Raw genomic sequence first — 23069 nt, forward strand, 5'->3', positions numbered from 1 at the left:
CAGACCTCAGTGCAAGAAAGAGTCTTTCCAACACTGAAAAAGCACAGAGGCCAAATTTGACATTAAAACAAGTACAAGATATTTACAATAAGCAGACCTCAGTGCAAGAAAGAGTCTTTCCAACACTGAAAAAGCACAGAGGCCAACTTTGACATTAAAACAAGTACAAGATATTTACAATAAGCAGACCTCAGTGCAAGAAAGAGTCTTTCCAACACTGAAAAAGCACAGAGGCCAACTTTGACATTAAAACAAGTACAAGATGTTTACAATAAGCAGACCTCAGTGCAAGAAAGAGACTTTCCACCACTGAAAAAGCACAGAGGCCAACTTTGACATGAAAAGGTGTAAAAACAAGTACAAGATATTTACAATAAGCAGACCTCAGTGCAAGAAGGAGACTTTCCACCACTGAAAAAGCACAGAGGCCAACTTTGACATTAAAACAAGTACAAGATATTTACAATAAACAGACCTCAGTGCAAGAAAGAGTCTTTACAACACTGAAAAAGCACAGAGGCCAACTTTGACATTAAAACAAGTACAAGATATTTACAATAAACAGACCTCAGTGCAAGAAAGAGTCTTTACAACACTGAAAAAGCACAGAGGCCAACTTTGACATGAAAAGGTGTAAAAACAAGTACAAGATATTTACAATAAGCAGACCTCAGTGCAAGAAAGAGACTTTCCACCACTGAAAAAGCACAGAGGCCAACTTTGACATGAAAAGGTGTAAAAACAAGTACAAGATATTTACAATAAGCAGACCTCAGTGCAAGAAAGAGACTTTCCACCACTGAAAAAGCACAGAGGCCAACTTTGACATTAAAACAAGTACAAGATATTTACAATAAACAGACCTCAGTGCAAGAAAGAGTCTTTACAACACTGAAAAAGCACAGAGGCCAACTTTGACATTAAAACAAGTACAAGATATTTACAATAAACAGACCTCAGTGCAAGAAAGAGTCTTTACAACACTGAAAAAGCACAGAGGCCAACTTTGACATTAAAAGGTGTGAAAACAAGTACAAGATATTTACAATAAGCAGACCTCAGTGCAAGAAAGAGTCTTTACAACACTGAAAAAGCACAGAGGCCAACTTTGACATTAAAAGGTGTGAAAACAAGTACAAGATATTTACAATAAGCAGACCTCAGTGCAAGAAAGACTCTTTCCACCACTGAAAAAGCACAGAGGCCAACTTTGACATTAAAAGGTGTTAAAACAAGTACAAGATATTTACAATAAGCAGACCTCAGTGCAAGAAAGAGACTTTCCACCACTGAAAAAGCACAGAGGCCAACTTTGACATTAAAACAAGTACAAGATATTTACAATAAGCAGACCTCAGTGCAAGAAAGAGACTTTCCACCACTGAAAAAGCACAGAGGCCAACTTTGACATTAAAAGGTGTGAAAACAAGTACAAGATATTTACAATAAGCAGACCTCAGTGCAAGAAAGAGTCTTTCCACCACTGAAAAAGCACAGAGGCCAACTTTGACATTAAAAGGTGTGTAAACAAGTACAAGATATTTACAATAAGCAGACCTCAGTGCAAGAAAGAGACTTTCCACCACTGAAAAAGCACAGAGGCCAACTTTGACATTAAAACAAGTACAAGATATTTACAATAAGCAGACCTCAGTGCAAGAAAGAGACTTTCCACCACTGAAAAAGCACAGAGGCCAACTTTGACATTAAAAGGTGTGAAAACAAGTACAAGATATTTACAATAAGCAGACCTCAGTGCAAGAAAGAGACTTTCCACCACTGAAAAAGCACAGAGGCCAACTTTGACATGAAAAGGTGTTCAAACAAGTACAAGATATTTACAATAAGCAGACCTCAGTGCAAGAAAGAGTCTTTACAACACTGAAAAAGCACAGAGGCCAACTTTGACATTAAAACAAGTACAAGATATTTACAATAAGCAGACCTCAGTGCAAGAAAGAGTCTTTCCAACACTGAAGAAGCACAGAGGCCAACTTTGACATTAAAAGGTGTTCAAACAAGTACAAGATATTTACAATAAGCAGACCTCAGTGCAAGAAAGACTCTTTCCACCACTGAAAAAGCACAGAGGCCAACTTTGACATTAAAAGGTGTTCAAACAAGTACAAGATATTTACAATAAGCAGACCTCAGTGCAAGAAAGAGTCTTTCCAACACTGAAAAAGCACAGAGGCCAACTTTGACATGAAAAGGTGTGAAAACAAGTACAAGATATTTACAATAAGCAGACCTCAGTGCAAGAAAGAGTCTTTCCAACACTGAAAAAGCACAGAGGCCAACTTTGACATTAAAACAAGTACAAGATGTTTACAATAAGCAGACCTCAGTGCAAGAAAGAATCTTTCCAACACCGAAAAAGCACAAAGGCCAACTTTGACATTAAAAGGTGTTCAAACAAGTACAAGATATTTACAATAAGCAGACCTCAGTGCAAGAAAGAGACTTTCCAACACTGAAAAAGCACAGAGGCCAACTTTGACATGAAAAGGTGTGAAAACAAGTACAAGATATTTACAATAAGCAGACCTCAGTGCAAGAAAGAGTCTTTCCAACACTGAAAAAGCACAGAGGCCAACTTTGACATTAAAACAAGTACAAGATATTTACAATAAGCAGACCTCAGTGCAAGAAAGAGTCTTTCCAACACTGAAAAAGCACAGAGGCCAACTTTGACATTAAAACAAGTACAAGATGTTTACAATAAGCAGACCTCAGTGCAAGAAAGAATCTTTCCAACACCGAAAAAGCACAAAGGCCAACTTTGACATTAAAAGGTGTTCAAACAAGTACAAGATATTTACAATAAGCAGACCTCAGTGCAAGAAAGAGACTTTCCAACACTGAAAAAGCACAGAGGCCAACTTTGACATGAAAAGGTGTGAAAACAAGTACAAGATATTTACAATAAGCAGACCTCAGTGCAAGAAAGAATCTTTCCAACACCGAAAAAGCACAGAGGCCAACTTTGACATTAAAACAAGTACAAGATATTTACAATAAGCAGACCTCAGTGCAAGAAAGAGTCTTTCCACCACTGAAAAAGCACAGAGGCCAACTTTGACATTAAAACAAGTACAAGATATTTACAATAAGCAGACCTCAGTGCAAGAAAGAGACTTTCCACCACTGAAAAAGCACAGAGGCCAACTTTGACATTAAAAGGTGTGAAAACAAGTACAAGATATTTACAATAAACAGACCTCAGTGCAAGAAAGAGTCTTTACAACACTGAAAAAGCACAGAGGCCAACTTTGACATTAAAACGTGTGAAAACAAGTACAAGATATTTACAATAAGCAGACCTCAGTGCAAGAAAGACTCTTTCCACCACTGAAAAAGCACAGAGGCCAACTTTGACATTAAAAGGTGTTCAAACAAGTACAAGATATTTACAATAAGCAGACCTCAGTGCAAGAAAGAGACTTTCCACCACTGAAAAAGCACAGAGGCCAACTTTGACATTAAAACAAGTACAAGATATTTACAATAAGCAGACCTCAGTGCAAGAAAGAGTCTTTCCAACACTGAAAAAGCACAGAGGCCAACTTTGACATTAAAACAAGTACAAGATATTTACAATAAGCAGACCTCAGTGCAAGAAAGAGACTTTCCACCACTGAAAAAGCACAGACGCCAACTTTGACATTAAAAGGTGTGAAAACAAGTACAAGATATTTACAATAAGCAGACCTCAGTGCAAGAAAGAGTCTTTACAACACTGAAAAAGCACAGAGGCCAACTTTGACATTAAAAGGTGTGAAAACAAGTACAAGATATTTACAATAAGCAGACCTCAGTGCAAGAAAGAGTCTTTCCACCACTGAAAAAGCACAGAGGCCAACTTTGACATTAAAACAAGTACAAGATATTTACAATAAGCAGACCTCAGTGCAAGAAAGAGACTTTCCACCACTGAAAAAGCACAGAGGCCAACTTTGACATTAAAAGGTGTGAAAACAAGTACAAGATATTTACAATAAGCAGACCTCAGTGCAAGAAAGAGTCTTTACAACACTGAAAAAGCACAGAGGCCAACTTTGACATTAAAAGGTGTGAAAACAAGTACAAGATATTTACAATAAGCAGACCTCAGTGCAAGAAAGAGTCTTTACAACACTGAAAAAGCACAGAGGCCAACTTTGACATTAAAAGGTGTGTAAACAAGTACAAGATATTTACAATAAGCAGACCTCAGTGCAAGAAAGAGACTTTCCACCACTGAAAAAGCACAGAGGCCAACTTTGACATTAAAAGGTGTGTAAACAAGTACAAGATATTTACAATAAGCAGACCTCAGTGCAAGAAAGAGACTTTCCACCACTGAAAAAGCACAGAGGCCAACTTTGACATTAAAAGGTGTTAAAACAAGTACAAGATATTTACAATAAGCAGACCTCAGTGCAAGAAAGAGACTTTCCACCACTGAAAAAGCACAGAGGCCAACTTTGACATTAAAAGGTGTAAAAACAAGTACAAGATATTTACAATAAGCAGACCTCAGTGCAAGAAAGTGTCTTTACAACACTGAAAAAGCACAGAGGCCAACTTTGACATTAAAAGGTGTGTAAACAAGTACAAGATATTTACAATAAGCAGACCTCAGTGCAAGAAAGAGACTTTCCACCACTGAAAAAGCACAGAGGCCAACTTTGACATTAAAAGGTGTTAAAACAAGTACAAGATATTTACAATAAGCAGACCTCAGTGCAAGAAAGAGACTTTCCACCACTGAAAAAGCACAGAGGCCAACTTTGACATTAAAACAAGTACAAGATATTTACAATAAGCAGACCTCAGTGCAAGAAAGAGACTTTCCACCACTGAAAAAGCACAGAGGCCAACTTTGACATTAAAAGGTGTGAAAACAAGTACAAGATATTTACAATAAGCAGACCTCAGTGCAAGAAAGAGACTTTCCACCACTGAAAAAGCACAGAGGCCAACTTTGACATGAAAAGGTGTTCAAACAAGTACAAGATATTTACAATAAGCAGACCTCAGTGCAAGAAAGAGTCTTTACAACACTGAAAAAGCACAGAGGCCAACTTTGACATTAAAACAAGTACAAGATATTTACAATAAGCAGACCTCAGTGCAAGAAAGAGTCTTTCCAACACTGAAGAAGCACAGAGGCCAACTTTGACATGAAAAGGTGTTCAAACAAGTACAAGATATTTACAATAAGCAGACCTCAGTGCAAGAAAGACTCTTTCCACCACTGAAAAAGCACAGAGGCCAACTTTGACATTAAAAGGTGTTCAAACAAGTACAAGATATTTACAATAAGCAGACCTCAGTGCAAGAAAGACTCTTTCCACCACTGAAAAAGCACAGAGGCCAACTTTGACATTAAAAGGTGTTCAAACAAGTACAAGATATTTACAATAAGCAGACCTCAGTGCAAGAAAGAGTCTTTCCAACACTGAAAAAGCACAGAGGCCAACTTTGACATTAAAAGGTGTTCAAACAAGTACAAGATATTTACAATAAGCAGACCTCAGTGCAAGAAAGAGTCTTTCCAACACTGAAAAAGCACAGAGGCCAACTTTGACATGAAAAGGTGTGAAAACAAGTACAAGATATTTACAATAAGCAGACCTCAGTGCAAGAAAGAGTCTTTCCAACACTGAAAAAGCACAGAGGCCAACTTTGACATTAAAAGGTGTTCAAACAAGTACAAGATATTTACAATAAACAGACCTCAGTGCAAGAAAGAGTCTTTCCAACACTGAAGAAGCACAGAGGCCAACTTTGACATGAAAAGGTGTTCAAACAAGTACAAGATATTTACAATAAGCAGACCTCAGTGCAAGAAAGACTCTTTCCACCACTGAAAAAGCACAGAGGCCAACTTTGACATTAAAAGGTGTTCAAACAAGTACAAGATATTTACAATAAGCAGACCTCAGTGCAAGAAAGAGTCTTTCCAACACTGAAAAAGCACAAAGGCCAACTTTGACATGAAAAGGTGTGAAAACAAGTACAAGATATTTACAATAAGCAGACCTCAGTGCAAGAAAGAGTCTTTCCAACACTGAAAAAGCACAGAGGCCAACTTTGACATGAAAAGGTGTGAAAACAAGTACAAGATATTTACAATAAGCAGACCTCAGTGCAAGAAAGAGTCTTTCCAACACTGAAAAAGCACAGAGGCCAACTTTGACATTAAAACAAGTACAAGATGTTTACAATAAGCAGACCTCAGTGCAAGAAAGAATCTTTCCAACACCGAAAAAGCACAAAGGCCAACTTTGACATTAAAAGGTGTTCAAACAAGTACAAGATATTTACAATAAGCAGACCTCAGTGCAAGAAAGAGACTTTCCAACACTGAAAAAGCACAGAGGCCAACTTTGACATGAAAAGGTGTGAAAACAAGTACAAGATATTTACAATAAGCAGACCTCAGTGCAAGAAAGAGTCTTTCCAACACTGAAAAAGCACAGAGGCCAACTTTGACATTAAAACAAGTACAAGATATTTACAATAAGCAGACCTCAGTGCAAGAAAGAGTCTTTCCACCACTGAAAAAGCACAGAGGCCAACTTTGACATTAAAACAAGTACAAGATATTTACAATAAGCAGACCTCAGTGCAAGAAAGAGTCTTTCCACCACTGAAAAAGCACAGAGGCCAACTTTGACATTAAAACAAGTACAAGATATTTACAATAAGCAGACCTCAGTGCAAGAAAGAGTCTTTCCACCACTGAAAAAGCACAGAGGCCAACTTTGACATTAAAACAAGTACAAGATATTTACAATAAGCAGACCTCAGTGCAAGAAAGAGACTTTCCACCACTGAAAAAGCACAGAGGCCAACTTTGACATTAAAACAAGTACAAGATATTTACAATAAGCAGACCTCAGTGCAAGAAAGAGACTTTCCACCACTGAAAAAGCACAGAGGCCAACTTTGACATTAAAACAAGTACAAGATATTTACAATAAGCAGACCTCAGTGCAAGAAAGAGTCTTTCCAACACTGAAAAAGTACAGAGGCCAACTTTGACATTAAAACAAGTACAAGATATTTACAATAAGCAGACCTCAGTGCAAGAAAGAGTCTTTCCACCACTGAAAAAGCACAGAGGCCAACTTTGACATGAAAAGGTGTGAAAACAAGTACAAGATATTTACAATAAGCAGACCTCAGTGCAAGAAAGAGTCTTTACAACACTGAAAAAGCACAGAGGCCAACTTTGACATTAAAACAAGTACAAGATATTTACAATAAGCAGACCTCAGTGCAAGAAAGTGTCTTTACAACACTGAAAAAGCACAGAGGCCAACTTTGACATTAAAAGGTGTGAAAACAAGTACAAGATATTTACAATAAGCAGACCTCAGTGCAAGAAAGAGACTTTCCACCACTGAAAAAGCACAGAGGCCAACTTTGACATTAAAACAAGTACAGGATATTTACAATAAGCAGACCTCAGTGCAAGAAAGAGTCTTTCCACCACTGAAAAAGTACAGAGGCCAACTTTGACATGAAAAGGTGTTCAAACAAGTACAAGATATTTACAATAAGCAGACCTCAGTGCAAGAAAGAGACTTTCCACCACTGAAAAAGCACAGAGGCCAACTTTGACATTAAAACAAGTACAGGATATTTACAATAAGCAGACCTCAGTGCAAGAAAGAGTCTTTCCACCACTGAAAAAGTACAGAGGCCAACTTTGACATGAAAAGGTGTTCAAACAAGTACAAGATATTTACAATAAGCAGACCTCAGTGCAAGAAAGAGTCTTTCCACCACTGAAAAAGTACAGAGGCCAACTTTGACATGAAAAGGTGTTCAAACAAGTACAAGATATTTACAATAAGCAGACCTCAGTGCAAGAAAGAGTCTTTCCACCACTGAAAAAGTACAGAGGCCAACTTTGACATGAAAAGGTGTTCAAACAAGTACAGGATATTTACAATAAGCAGACCTCAGTGCAAGAAAGACTCTTTCCACCACTGAAAAAGCACAGAGGCCAACTTTGACATTAAAAGGTGTTCAAACAAGTACAAGATATTTACAATAAGCAGACCTCAGTGCAAGAAAGACTCTTTCCAACACTGAAAAAGCACAGAGGCCAACTTTGACATGAAAAGGTGTGAAAACAAGTACAAGATATTTACAATAAGCAGACCTCAGTGCAAGAAAGAATCTTTCCAACACTGAAAAAGCACAGAGGCCAACTTTGACATTAAAAGGTGTTCAAACAAGTACAAGATATTTACAATAAGCAGACCTCAGTGCAAGAAAGACTCTTTCCAACACTGAAAAAGCACAGAGGCCAACTTTGACATGAAAAGGTGTGAAAACAAGTACAAGATATTTACAATAAGCAGACCTCAGTGCAAGAAAGAGTCTTTCCAACACTGAAAAAGCACAGAGGCCAACTTTGACATGAAAAGGTGTGAAAACAAGTACAAGATATTTACAATAAGCAGACCTCAGTGCAAGAAAGAGTCTTTCCAACACCGAAAAAGCACAGAGGCCAACTTTGACATTAAAAGGTGTTCAAACAAGTACAAGATATTTACAATAAGCAGACCTCATTGCAAGAAAGAGTCTTTCCAACACCGAAAAAGCACAGAGGCCAACTTTGACATTAAAAGGTGTTCAAACAAGTACAAGATATTTACAATAAGCAGACCTCAGTGCAAGAAAGACTCTTTCCACCACTGAAAAAGCACAGAGGCCAACTTTGACATTAAAAGGTGTTCAAAGAAGTACAAGATATTTACAATAAGCAGACCTCAGTGCAAGAAAGAGTCTTTCCAACACTGAAAAAGCACAGAGGCCAACTTTGACATGAAAAGGTGTGAAAACAAGTACAAGATATTTACAATAAACAGACCTCAGTGCAAGAAAGAGTCTTTCCAACACTGAAAAAGCACAGAGGCCAACTTTGACATGAAAAGGTGTGAAAACAAGTACAAGATATTTACAATAAACAGACCTCAGTGCAAGAAAGAGTCTTTCCAACACTGAAAAAGCACAGAGGCCAACTTTGACATTAAAAGGTGTTCAAACAAGTACGAGATATTTACAATAAACAGACCTCAGTGCAAGAAAGAGTCTTTACAACACTGAAAAAGCACAGAGGCCAACTTTGACATTAAAAGGTGTTCAAACAAGTACAAGATATTTACAATAAACAGACCTCAGTGCAAGAAAGAGTCTTTACAACACTGAAAAAGCACAGAGGCCAACTTTGACATTAAAACAAGTACAAGATATTTACAATAAGCAGACCTCAGTGCAAGAAAGAGTCTTTCCAACACTGAAAAAGCACAGAGGCCAACTTTGACATGAAAAGGTGTGAAAACAAGTACAAGATATTTACAATAAGCAGACCTCAGTGCAAGAAAGAGTCTTTCCAACACTGAAAAAGCACAGAGGCCAACTTTGACATTAAAACAAGTACAAGATGTTTACAATAAGCAGACCTCAGTGCAAGAAAGAATCTTTCCAACACCGAAAAAGCACAAAGGCCAACTTTGACATTAAAAGGTGTTCAAACAAGTACAAGATATTTACAATAAGCAGACCTCAGTGCAAGAAAGAGACTTTCCAACACTGAAAAAGCACAGAGGCCAACTTTGACATGAAAAGGTGTGAAAACAAGTACAAGATATTTACAATAAGCAGACCTCAGTGCAAGAAAGAGTCTTTCCAACACTGAAAAAGCACAGAGGCCAACTTTGACATTAAAACAAGTACAAGATATTTACAATAAGCAGACCTCAGTGCAAGAAAGAGTCTTTCCACCACTGAAAAAGCACAGAGGCCAACTTTGACATTAAAACAAGTACAAGATATTTACAATAAGCAGACCTCAGTGCAAGAAAGAGTCTTTCCACCACTGAAAAAGCACAGAGGCCAACTTTGACATTAAAACAAGTACAAGATATTTACAATAAGCAGACCTCAGTGCAAGAAAGAGTCTTTCCACCACTGAAAAAGCACAGAGGCCAACTTTGACATTAAAACAAGTACAAGATATTTACAATAAGCAGACCTCAGTGCAAGAAAGAGACTTTCCACCACTGAAAAAGCACAGAGGCCAACTTTGACATTAAAACAAGTACAAGATATTTACAATAAGCAGACCTCAGTGCAAGAAAGAGACTTTCCACCACTGAAAAAGCACAGAGGCCAACTTTGACATTAAAACAAGTACAAGATATTTACAATAAGCAGACCTCAGTGCAAGAAAGAGACTTTCCACCACTGAAAAAGCACAGAGGCCAACTTTGACATGAAAAGGTGTAAAAACAAGTACAAGATATTTACAATAAGCAGACCTCAGTGCAAGAAAGAGTCTTTCCAACACTGAAAAAGCACAGAGGCCAACTTTGACATGAAAAGGTGTGAAAACAAGTACAAGATATTTACAATAAGCAGACCTCAGTGCAAGAAAGAGTCTTTCCACCACTGAAAAAGCACAGAGGCCAACTTTGACATGAAAAGGTGTGAAAACAAGTACAAGATATTTACAATAAGCAGACCTCAGTGCAAGAAAGAGTCTTTCCAACACTGAAAAAGCACAGAGGCCAACTTTGACATTAAAACAAGTACAAGATATTTACAATAAGCAGACCTCAGTGCAAGAAAGAGTCTTTCCACCACTGAAAAAGCACAGAGGCCAACTTTGACATGAAAAGGTGTGAAAACAAGTACAAGATATTTACAATAAGCAGACCTCAGTGCAAGAAAGAGTCTTTACAACACTGAAAAAGCACAGAGGCCAACTTTGACATTAAAACAAGTACAAGATATTTACAATAAGCAGACCTCAGTGCAAGAAAGTGTCTTTACAACACTGAAAAAGCACAGAGGCCAACTTTGACATTAAAAGGTGTGAAAACAAGTACAAGATATTTACAATAAGCAGACCTCAGTGCAAGAAAGAGACTTTCCACCACTGAAAAAGCACAGAGGCCAACTTTGACATTAAAACAAGTACAGGATATTTACAATAAGCAGACCTCAGTGCAAGAAAGAGTCTTTCCACCACTGAAAAAGTACAGAGGCCAACTTTGACATGAAAAGGTGTTCAAACAAGTACAAGATATTTACAATAAGCAGACCTCAGTGCAAGAAAGAGTCTTTCCACCACTGAAAAAGTACAGAGGCCAACTTTGACATGAAAAGGTGTTCAAACAAGTACAGGATATTTACAATAAGCAGACCTCAGTGCAAGAAAGACTCTTTCCACCACTGAAAAAGCACAGAGGCCAACTTTGACATGAAAAGGTGTTCAAACAAGTACAAGATATTTACAATAAGCAGACCTCAGTGCAAGAAAGACTCTTTCCAACACTGAAAAAGCACAGAGGCCAACTTTGACATTAAAAGGTGTTCAAACAAGTACAAGATATTTACAATAAGCAGACCTCAGTGCAAGAAAGACTCTTTCCAACACTGAAAAAGCACAGAGGCCAACTTTGACATGAAAAGGTGTGAAAACAAGTACAAGATATTTACAATAAGCAGACCTCAGTGCAAGAAAGAATCTTTCCAACACCGAAAAAGCACAGAGGCCAACTTTGACATGAAAAGGTGTGAAAACAAGTACAAGATATTTACAATAAGCAGACCTCAGTGCAAGAAAGAGTCTTTCCAACACCGAAAAAGCACAGAGGCCAACTTTGACATTAAAAGGTGTTCAAACAAGTACAAGATATTTACAATAAGCAGACCTCAGTGCAAGAAAGAATCTTTCCAACACCGAAAAAGCACAGAGGCCAACTTTGACATGAAAAGGTGTGAAAACAAGTACAAGATATTTACAATAAGCAGACCTCAGTGCAAGAAAGAGTCTTTCCAACACTGAAAAAGCACAGAGGCCAACTTTGACATTAAAAGGTGTTCAAACAAGTACAAGATATTTACAATAAGCAGACCTCAGTGCAAGAAAGAATCTTTCCAACACCGAAAAAGCACAGAGGCCAACTTTGACATTAAAAGGTGTTCAAACAAGTACAAGATATTTACAATAAGCAGACCTCAGTGCAAGAAAGAGACTTTCCAACACTGAAAAAGCACAGAGGCCAACTTTGACATTAAAAGGTGTTCAAACAAGTACAAGATATTTACAATAAGCAGACCTCAGTGCAAGAAAGAGACTTTCCAACACCGAAAAAGCACAGAGGCCAACTTTGACATTAAAACAAGTACAAGATATTTACAATAAGCAGACCTCAGTGCAAGAAAGAATCTTTCCAACACCGAAAAAGCACAGAGGCCAACTTTGACATTAAAACAAGTACAAGATATTTACAATAAGCAGACCTCAGTGCAAGAAAGAATCTTTCCAACACTGAAGAAGCACAGAGGCCAACTTTGACATTAAAACAAGTACAAGATATTTACAATAAGCAGACCTCAGTGCAAGAAAGAATCTTTCCAACACCGAAAAAGCACAGAGGCCAACTTTGACATTAAAACAAGTACAAGATATTTACAATAAGCAGACCTCAGTGCAAGAAAGAGTCTTTCCAACACTGAAGAAGCACAGAGGCCAACTTTGACATTAAAACAAGTACAAGATATTTACAATAAGCAGACCTCAGTGCAAGAAAGAGTCTTTCCAACACTGAAGAAGCACAGAGGCCAACTTTGACATTAAAACAAGTACAAGATATTTACAATAAGCAGACCTCAGTGCAAGAAAGAATCTTTCCAACACCGAAAAAGCACAGAGGCCAACTTTGACATGAAAAGGTGTAAAAACAAGTACAAGATATTTACAATAAACAGACCTCAGTGCAAGAAAGAGTCTTTCCAACACTGAAAAAGCACAGAGGCCAACTTTGACATGAAAAGGTGTAAAAACAAGTACAAGATATTTACAATAAACAGACCTCAGTGCAAGAAAGAGTCTTTCCACCACTGAAAAAGCACAGAGGCCAACTTTGACATTAAAAGGTGTGAAAACAAGTACAAGATATTTACAATAAACAGACCTCAGTGCAAGAAAGAGTCTTTCCAACACTGAAAAAGCACAGAGGCCAACTTTGACATTAAAAGGTGTGAAAACAAGTACAAGATATTTACAATAAACAGACCTCAGTGCAAGAAAGAGTCTTTCCACCACTGAAAAAGCACAGAGGCCAACTTTGACATTAAAAGGTGTGAAAACAAGTACAAGATATTTACAATAAACAGACCTCAGTGCAAGAAAGAGTCTTTCCAACACTGAAAAAGCACAGAGGCCAACTTTGACATTAAAAGGTGTGAAAACAAGTACAAGATATTTACAATAAACAGACCTCAGTGCAAGAAAGAGTCTTTCCACCACTGAAAAAGCACAGAGGCCAACTTTGACATTAAAAGGTGTGAAAACAAGTACAAGATATTTACAATAAACAGACCTCAGTGCAAGAAAGAGTCTTTCCAACACTGAAAAAGCACAGAGGCCAACTTTGACATGAAAAGGTGTGAAAACAAGTACAAGATATTTACAATAAACAGACCTCAGTGCAAGAAAGAGTCTTTCCAACACTGAAAAAGCACAGAGGCCAACTTTGACATGAAAAGGTGTAAAAACAAGTACAAGATATTTACAATAAACAGACCTCAGTGCAAGAAAGAGTCTTTCCAACACTGAAAAAGCACAGAGGCCAACTTTGACATGAAAAGGTGTGAAAACAAGTACAAGATATTTACAATAAACAGACCTCAGTGCAAGAAAGAGTCTTTCCAACACTGAAAAAGCACAGAGGCCAACTTTGACATGAAAAGGTGTGAAAACAAGTACAAGATATTTACAATAAACAGACCTCAGTGCAAGAAAGAGTCTTTCCAACACTGAAAAAGCACAGAGGCCAACTTTGACATGAAAAGGTGTGAAAACAAGTACAAGATATTTACAATAAACAGACCTCAGTGCAAGAAAGAGTCTTTCCACCACTGAAAAAGCACAGAGGCCAACTTTGACATTAAAAGGTGTGAAAACAAGTACAAGATATTTAAAATAAACAGACCTCAGTGCAAGAAAGTGTCTTTCCACCACTGAAAAAGCACAGAGGCCAACTTTGACATTAAAAGGTGTGAAAACAAGTACAAGATATTTACAATAAGCAGACCTCAGTGCAAGAAAGAGTCTTTCCACCACTGAAAAAGCACAGAGGCCAACTTTGACATTAAAAGGTGTGAAAACAAGTACAAGATATTTACAATAAGCAGACCTCAGTGCAAGAAAGAGTCTTTCCAACACCGAAAAAGCACAGAGGCCAACTTTGACATTAAAAGGTGTGAAAACAAGTACAAGATATTTACAATAAGCAGACCTCAGTGCAAGAAAGAGTCTTTCCACCACTGAAAAAGCACAGAGGCCAACTTTGACATTAAAAGGTGTGAAAACAAGTACAAGATATTTACAATAAGCAGACCTCAGTGCAAGAAAGAGTCTTTCCAACACCGAAAAAGCACAGAGGCCAACTTTGACATTAAAACAAGTACAAGATATTTACAATAAGCAGACCTCAGTGCAAGAAAGAGTCTTTCCAACACCGAAAAAGCACAGAGGCCAACTTTGACATTAAAAGGTGTGAAAACAAGTACAAGATATTTACAATAAGCAGACCTCAGTGCAAGAAAGAGTCTTTCCACCACTGAAAAAGCACAGAGGCCAACTTTGACATTAAAAGGTGTGAAAACAAGTACAAGATATTTACAATAAGCAGACCTCAGTGCAAGAAAGAGACTTTCCAACACCGAAAAAGCACAGAGGCCAACTTTGACATTAAAACAAGTACAAGATATTTACAATAAGCAGACCTCAGTGCAAGAAAGAATCTTTCCAACACCGAAAAAGCACAGAGGCCAACTTTGACATTAAAACAAGTACAAGATATTTACAATAAGCAGACCTCAGTGCAAGAAAGAATCTTTCCAACACCGAAAAAGCACAGAGGCCAACTTTGACATTAAAACAAGTACAAGATATTTACAATAAGCAGACCTCAGTGCAAGAAAGAGTCTTTCCAACACCGAAAAAGCACAGAGGCCAACTTTGACATTAAAAGGTGTGAAAACAAGTACAAGATATTTACAATAAGCAGACCTCAGTGCAAGAAAGAGTCTTTACAACACTGAAAAAGCACAGAGGCCAACTTTGACATGAAAAGGTGTGAAAACAAGTACAAGATATTTACAATAAGCAGACCTCAGTGCAAGAAAGAGTCTTTCCAACACTGAAAAAGCACAGAGGCCAACTTTGACATTAAAAGGTGTGAAAACAAGTACAAGATATTTACAATAAGCAGACCTCAGTGCAAGAAAGAGTCTTTCCACCACTGAAAAAGCACAGAGGCCAACTTTGACATTAAAAGGTGTGAAAACAAGTACAAGATATTTACAATAAGCAGACCTCAGTGCAAGAAAGAGACTTTCCAACACCGAAAAAGCACAGAGGCCAACTTTGACATTAAAACAAGTACAAGATATTTACAATAAGCAGACCTCAGTGCAAGAAAGAATCTTTCCAACACCGAAAAAGCACAGAGGCCAACTTTGACATTAAAACAAGTACAAGATATTTACAATAAGCAGACATCAGTGCAAGAAAGAATCTTTCCAACACCGAAAAAGCACAGAGGCCAACTTTGACATTAAAACAAGTACAAGATATTTACAATAAGCAGACCTCAGTGCAAGAAAGAATCTTTCCAACACCGAAAAAGCACAGAGGCCAACTTTGACATTAAAACAAGTACAAGATATTTACAATAAGCAGACCTCAGTGCAAGAAAGAATCTTTCCAACACCGAAAAAGCACAGAGGCCAACTTTGACATTAAAACAAGTACAAGATATTTACAATAAGCAGACCTCAGTGCAAGAAAGAATCTTTCCAACACTGAAAAAGCACAGAGGCCAACTTTGACATTAAAACAAGTACAAGATATTTACAATAAGCAGACATCAGTGCAAGAAAGAGTCTTTCCAACACCGAAAAAGCACAGAGGCCAACTTTGACATGAAAAGGTGTGAAAACAAGTACAAGATATTTACAATAAGCAGACATCAGTGCAAGAAAGAGTCTTTCCAACACTGAAGAAGCACAGAGGCCAACTTTGACATTAAAACAAGTACAAGATATTTACAATAAGCAGACCTCAGTGCAAGAAAGAATCTTTCCAACACCGAAAAAGCACAGAGGCCAACTTTGACATGAAAAGGTGTGAAAACAAGTACAAGATATTTACAATAAGCAGACCTCAGTGCAAGAAAGAGTCTTTCCAACACCGAAAAAGCACAGAGGCCAACTTTGACATTAAAACAAGTACAAGATATTTACAATAAGCAGACCTCAGTGCAAGAAAGTGTCTTTCCAACACCGAAAAAGCACAGAGGCCAACTTTGACATTAAAACAAGTACAAGATATTTACAATAAGCAGACCTCAGTGCAAGAAAGAGTCTTTCCAACACCGAAAAAGCACAGAGGCCAACTTTGACATTAAAAGGTGTGAAAACAAGTACAAGATATTTACAATAAGCAGACCTCAGTGCAAGAAAGAGTCTTTCCACCACTGAAAAAGCACAGAGGCCAACTTTGACATTAAAAGGTGTGAAAACAAGTACAAGATATTTACAATAAGCAGACCTCAGTGCAAGAAAGAGTCTTTCCAACACCGAAAAAGCACAGAGGCCAACTTTGACATTAAAACAAGTACAAGATATTTACAATAAGCAGACATCAGTGCAAGAAAGAATCTTTCCAACACCGAAAAAGCACAGAGGCCAACTTTGACATTAAAACAAGTACAAGATATTTACAATAAGCAGACATCAGTGCAAGAAAGAATCTTTCCAACACCGAAAAAGCACAGAGGCCAACTTTGACATTAAAACAAGTACAAGATATTTACAATAAGCAGACCTCAGTGCAAGAAAGAGTCTTTCCAACACCGAAAAAGCACAGAGGCCAACTTTGACATGAAAAGGTGTGAAAACAAGTACAAGATATTTACAATAAGCAGACCTCAGTGCAAGAAAGAATCTTTCCACCACTGAAAAAGCACAGAGGCCAACTTTGACATGAAAAGGTGTAAAAACAAGTACAAGATATTTACAATAAACAGACCTCAGTGCAAGAAAGAGTCTTTCCAACACTGAAAAAGCACAGAGGCCAACTTTGACATTAAAAGGTGTGAAAACAAGTACAAGATATTTACAATAAGCAGACATCAGTGCAAGAAAGAGTCTTTCCAACACCGAAAAAGCACAGAGGCCAACTTTGACATTAAAAGGTGTGAAAACAAGTACAAGATATTTACAATAAACAGACCTCAGTGCAAGAAAGAGTCTTTCCAACACTGAAAAAGCACAGAGGCCAACTTTGACATGAAAAGGTGTGAAAACAAGTACAAGATATTTACAATAAGCAGACATCAGTGCAAGAAAGAGTCTTTCCAACACTGAAAAAGCACAGAGGCCAACTTTGACATGAAAAGGTGTGAAAACAAGTACAAGATATTTACAATAAGCAGACATCAGTGCAAGAAAGAGTCTTTCCAACACTGAAAAAGCACAGAGGCCAACTTTGACATTAAAAGGTGTGAAAACAAGTACAAGATATTTACAATAAGCAGACCTCAGTGCAAGAAAGAATCTTTCCAACACCGAAAAAGCACAGAGGCCAACTTTGACATGAAAAGGTGTGAAAACAAGTACAAGATATTTACAATAAGCAGACATCAGTGCAAGAAAGAGTCTTTCCAACACTGAAGAAGCACAGAGGCCAACTTTGACATTAAAACAAGTACAAGATATTTACAATAAGCAGACCTCAGTGCAAGAAAGAGTCTTTCCACCACTGAAAAAGCACAGAGGCCAACTTTGACATTAAAACAAGTACAAGATATTTACAATAAGCAGACCTCAGTGCAAGAAAGAGTCTTTCCACCACTGAAAAAGCACAGAGGCCAACTTTGACATGAAAAGGTGTGAAAACAAGTACAAGATATTTACAATAAGCAGACATCAGTGCAAGAAAGAGTCTTTCCAACACTGAAGAAGCACAGAGGCCAACTTTGACATTAAAACAAGTACAAGATATTTACAATAAGCAGACCTCAGTGCAAGAAAGAATCTTTCCACCACTGAAAAAGCACAGAGGCCAACTTTGACATTAAAACAAGTACAAGATATTTACAATAAGCAGACCTCAGTGCAAGAAAGAGTCTTTCCAACACTGAAGAAGCACAGAGGCCAACTTTGACATTAAAACAAGTACAAGATATTTACAATAAGCAGACCTCAGTGCAAGAAAGAGTCTTTCCAACACTGAAAAAGCACAGAGGCCAACTTTGACATTAAAACAAGTACAAGATATTTACAATAAGCAGACCTCAGTGCAAGAAAGAGTCTTTCCAACACTGAAGAAGCACAGAGGCCAACTTTGACATTAAAACAAGTACAAGATATTTACAATAAGCAGACCTCAGTGCAAGAAAGAGTCTTTCCAACACTGAAGAAGCACAGAGGCCAACTTTGACATTAAAACAAGTACAAGATATTTACAATAAGCAGACATCAGTGCAAGAAAGAGTCTTTCCAACACCGAAAAAGCACAGAGGCCAACTTTGACATTAAAAGGTGTGAAAACAAGTACAAGATATTTACAATAAGCAGACATCAGTGCAAGAAAGAGTCCTTCCAACACTGAAGAAGCACAGAGGCCAACTTTGACATTAAAACAAGTACAAGATATTTACAATAAGCAGACCTCAGTGCAAGAAAGAGTCTTTCCAACACCGAAAAAGCACAGAGGCCAACTTTGACATTAAAAGGTGTGAAAACAAGTACAAGATATTTACAATAAGCAGACCTCAGTGCAAGAAAGAGACTTTCCACCACTGAAAAAGTACAGAGGCCAACTTTGACATTAAAAGGTGTGAAAACAAGTACAAGATATTTACAATAAGCAGACATCAGTGCAAGAAAGAGTCCTTCCAACACTGAAGAAGCACAGAGGCCAACTTTGACATTAAAACAAGTACAAGATATTTACAATAAGCAGACCTCAGTGCAAGAAAGAGTCTTTCCAACACCGAAAAAGCACAGAGGCCAACTTTGACATTAAAAGGTGTAAAAACAAGTACAAGATATTTACAATAAGCAGACCTCAGTGCAAGAAAGAGTCTTTCCAACACTGAAAAAGCACAGAGGCCAACTTTGACATTAAAACAAGTACAAGATATTTACAATAAGCAGACCTCAGTGCAAGAAAGAGTCTTTCCAACACTGAAGAAGCACAGAGGCCAACTTTGACATTAAAACAAGTACAAGATATTTACAATAAGCAGACCTCAGTGCAAGAAAGAGTCTTTCCAACACTGAAGAAGCACAGAGGCCAACTTTGACATTAAAACAAGTACAAGATATTTACAATAAGCAGACCTCAGTGCAAGAAAGAGACTTTCCACCACTGAAAAAGTACAGAGGCCAACTTTGACATTAAAAGGTGTGAAAACAAGTACAAGATATTTACAATAAGCAGACATCAGTGCAAGAAAGAGTCCTTCCAACACTGAAGAAGCACAGAGGCCAACTTTGACATTAAAACAAGTACAAGATATTTACAATAAGCAGACCTCAGTGCAAGAAAGAGTCTTTCCAACACCGAAAAAGCACAGAGGCCAACTTTGACATTAAAAGGTGTAAAAACAAGTACAAGATATTTACAATAAGCAGACCTCAGTGCAAGAAAGAGTCTTTCCAACACTGAAAAAGCACAGAGGCCAACTTTGACATTAAAACAAGTACAAGATATTTACAATAAGCAGACCTCAGTGCAAGAAAGAATCTTTCCACCACTGAAAAAGCACAGAGGCCAACTTTGACATTAAAACAAGTACAAGATATTTACAATAAGCAGACCTCAGTGCAAGAAAGAATCTTTCCACCACTGAAAAAGCACAAAGGCCAACTTTGACATGAAAAGGTGTGAAAACAAGTACAAGATATTTACAATAAGCAGACCTCAGTGCAAGAAAGAGTCTTTCCAACACTGAAAAAGCACAGAGGCCAACTTTGACATTAAAACAAGTACAAGATATTTACAATAAGCAGACCTCAGTGCAAGAAAGAATCTTTCCACCACTGAAAAAGCACAAAGGCCAACTTTGACATGAAAAGGTGTGAAAACAAGTACAAGATATTTACAATAAGCAGACCTCAGTGCAAGAAAGAGTCTTTCCAACACTGAAGAAGCACAGAGGCCAACTTTGACATTAAAACAAGTACAAGATATTTACAATAAGCAGACCTCAGTGCAAGAAAGAGTCTTTCCAACACCGAAAAAGCACAGAGGCCAACTTTGACATTAAAAGGTGTAAAAACAAGTACAAGATATTTACAATAAGCAGACCTCAGTGCAAGAAAGAGTCTTTCCAACACCGAAAAAGCACAGAGGCCAACTTTGACATTAAAAGGTGTAAAAACAAGTACAAGATATTTACAATAAGCAGACATCAGTGCAAGAAAGAGTCTTTCCAACACTGAAGAAGCACAGAGGCCAACTTTGACATTAAAACAAGTACAAGATATTTACAATAAGCAGACCTCAGTGCAAGAAAGAGTCTTTCCAACACCGAAAAAGCACAGAGGCCAACTTTGACATGAAAAGGTGTAAAAACAAGTACAAGATATGTACAATAAGCAGACCTCAGTGCAAGAAAGAATCTTTCCAACACCGAAAAAGCACAGAGGCCAACTTTGACATTAAAAGGTGTAAAAACAAGTACAAGATATTTACAATAAGCAGACCTCAGTACAAGAAAGAGTCTTTCCAACACTAAAAAAGCACAGAGGCCAACTTTGACATGAAAAGGTGTGAAAACAAGTACAAGATATTTACAATAAGCAGACCTCAGTGCAAGAAAGAATCTTTCCAACACCGAAAAAGCACAGAGGCCAACTTTGACATGAAAACAAGTACAAGATATTTACAATAAGCAGACCTCAGTGCAAGAAAGAATCTTTCCAACACCGAAAAAGCACAGAGGCCAACTTTGACATGAAAACAAGTACAAGATATTTACAATAAGCAGACCTCAGTGCAAGAAAGAGTCTTTCCACCACTGAAAAAGTACAGAGGCCAACTTTGACATTAAAACAAGTACAAGATATTTACAATAAACAGACCTCAGTGCAAGAAAGAGTCTTTCCACCACTAAAAAAGCACAGAGGCCAACTTTGACATGAAAAGGTGTGAAAACAAGTACAAGATATTTACAATAAGCAGACCTCAGTGCAAGAAAGTGTCTTTCCACCACTGAAAAAGTACAGAGGCCAACTTTGACATTAAAAGGTGTGAAAACAAGTACAAGATATTTACAATAAGCAGACATCAGTGCAAGAAAGAGTCTTTCCACCACTGAAAAAGTACAGAGGCCAACTTTGACATTAAAAGGTGTTCAAACAAGTACAAGATATTTACAATAAACAGACCTCAGTGCAAGAAAGAGTCTTTCCACCACTGAAAAAGTACAGAGGCCAACTTTGACATGAAAAGGTGTAAAAACAAGTACAAGATATTTACAATAAGCAGACCTCAGTGCAAGAAAGAGTCTTTCCACCACTGAAAAAGCACAGAGGCCAACTTTGACATGAAAAGGTGTAAAAACAAGTACAAGATATTTACAATAAGCAGACCTCAGTGCAAGAAAGAGTCTTTCCACCACTGAAAAAGTACAGAGGCCAACTTTGACATGAAAACAAGTACAAGATATTTACAATAAGCAGACCTCAGTGCAAGAAAGTGTCTTTCCACCACTGAAAAAGTACAGAGGCCAACTTTGACATGAAAACAAGTACAAGATATTTACAATAAGCAGACCTCAGTGCAAGAAAGTGTCTTTCCACCACTGAAAAAGTACAGAGGCCAACTTTGACATTAAAAGGTGTGAAAACAAGTACAAGATATTTACAATAAGCAGACATCAGTGCAAGAAAGAGTCTTTCCACCACTGAAAAAGTACAGAGGCCAACTTTGACATTAAAAGGTGTTCAAACAAGTACAAGATATTTACAATAAGCAGACCTCAGTGCAAGAAAGTGTCTTTCCACCACTGAAAAAGCACAGAGGCCAACTTTGACATGAAAAGGTGTAAAAACAAGTACAAGATATTTACAATAAGCAGACCTCAGTGCAAGAAAGAGTCTTTCCACCACTGAAAAAGTACAGAGGCCAACTTTGACATTAAAACAAGTACAAGATATTTACAATAAGCAGACCTCAGTGCAAGAAAGAGTCTTTCCACCACTGAAAAAGTACAGAGGCCAACTTTGACATTAAAAGGTGTAAAAACAAGTACAAGATATTTACAATAAACAGACCTCAGTGCAAGAAAGAGTCTTTCCACCACTGAAAAAGCACAGAGGCCAACTTTGACATGAAAAGGTGTAAAAACAAGTACAAGATATTTACAATAAACAGACCTCAGTGCAAGAAAGAGTCTTTCCACCACTGAAAAAGCACAGAGGCCAACTTTGACATGAAAAGGTGTAAAAACAAGTACAAGATATTTACAATAAACAGACCTCAGTGCAAGAAAGAGTCTTTCCACCACTGAAAAAGTACAGAGGCCAACTTTGACATTAAAACAAGTACAAGATATTTACAATAAGCAGACCTCAGTGCAAGAAAGAGTCTTTCCAACACTGAAAAAGCACAGAGGCCAACTTTGACATTAAAACAAGTACAAGATATTTACAATAAGCAGACCTCAGTGCAAGAAAGAGTCTTTCCACCACTGAAAAAGTACAGAGGCCAACTTTGACATTAAAACAAGTACAAGATATTTACAATAAGCAGACCTCAGTGCAAGAAAAAGTCTTTCCACCACTGAAAAAGTACAGAGGCCAACTTTGACATTAAAAGGTGTAAAAACAAGTACAAGATATTTACAATAAACAGACCTCAGTGCAAGAAAGAGTCTTTCCACCACTGAAAAAGTACAGAGGCCAACTTTGACATTAAAAGGTGTAAAAACAAGTACAAGATATTTACAATAAACAGACCTCAGTGCAAGAAA

At 37.5% G+C, this 23069-nt stretch overlaps 1 long non-coding RNA gene across 3 annotated transcripts in view; it reads right to left on the reverse strand.

Moving 5' to 3' along the window:
- LOC146371227 (uncharacterized) overlaps positions 1 to 23069 on the reverse strand; it is a 33392-nt gene continuing 10323 nt past the window's right edge. Inside the window, exons 2-3 of one of the 3 annotated variants that reach the window (XR_014797211.1) lie at positions 5018 to 23069; positions 1 to 4915 (exon numbers count right to left, since the gene is read on the reverse strand). The exon at positions 5018 to 23069 is cut by the window's right edge and continues 8224 nt beyond it. This is a non-coding gene — a long non-coding RNA (uncharacterized LOC146371227). The other 2 variants (XR_014797210.1, XR_014797209.1) reach the window with 2 other exon arrangements.

This window comes from Perissodus microlepis, chromosome 16 (assembly GCF_051167445.1).
Source record: "Perissodus microlepis isolate ML-2025 ecotype Zambia chromosome 16, ASM5116744v1, whole genome shotgun sequence".
In the NCBI taxonomy this organism is placed as follows: domain Eukaryota; kingdom Metazoa; phylum Chordata; class Actinopteri; order Cichliformes; family Cichlidae; genus Perissodus; species Perissodus microlepis.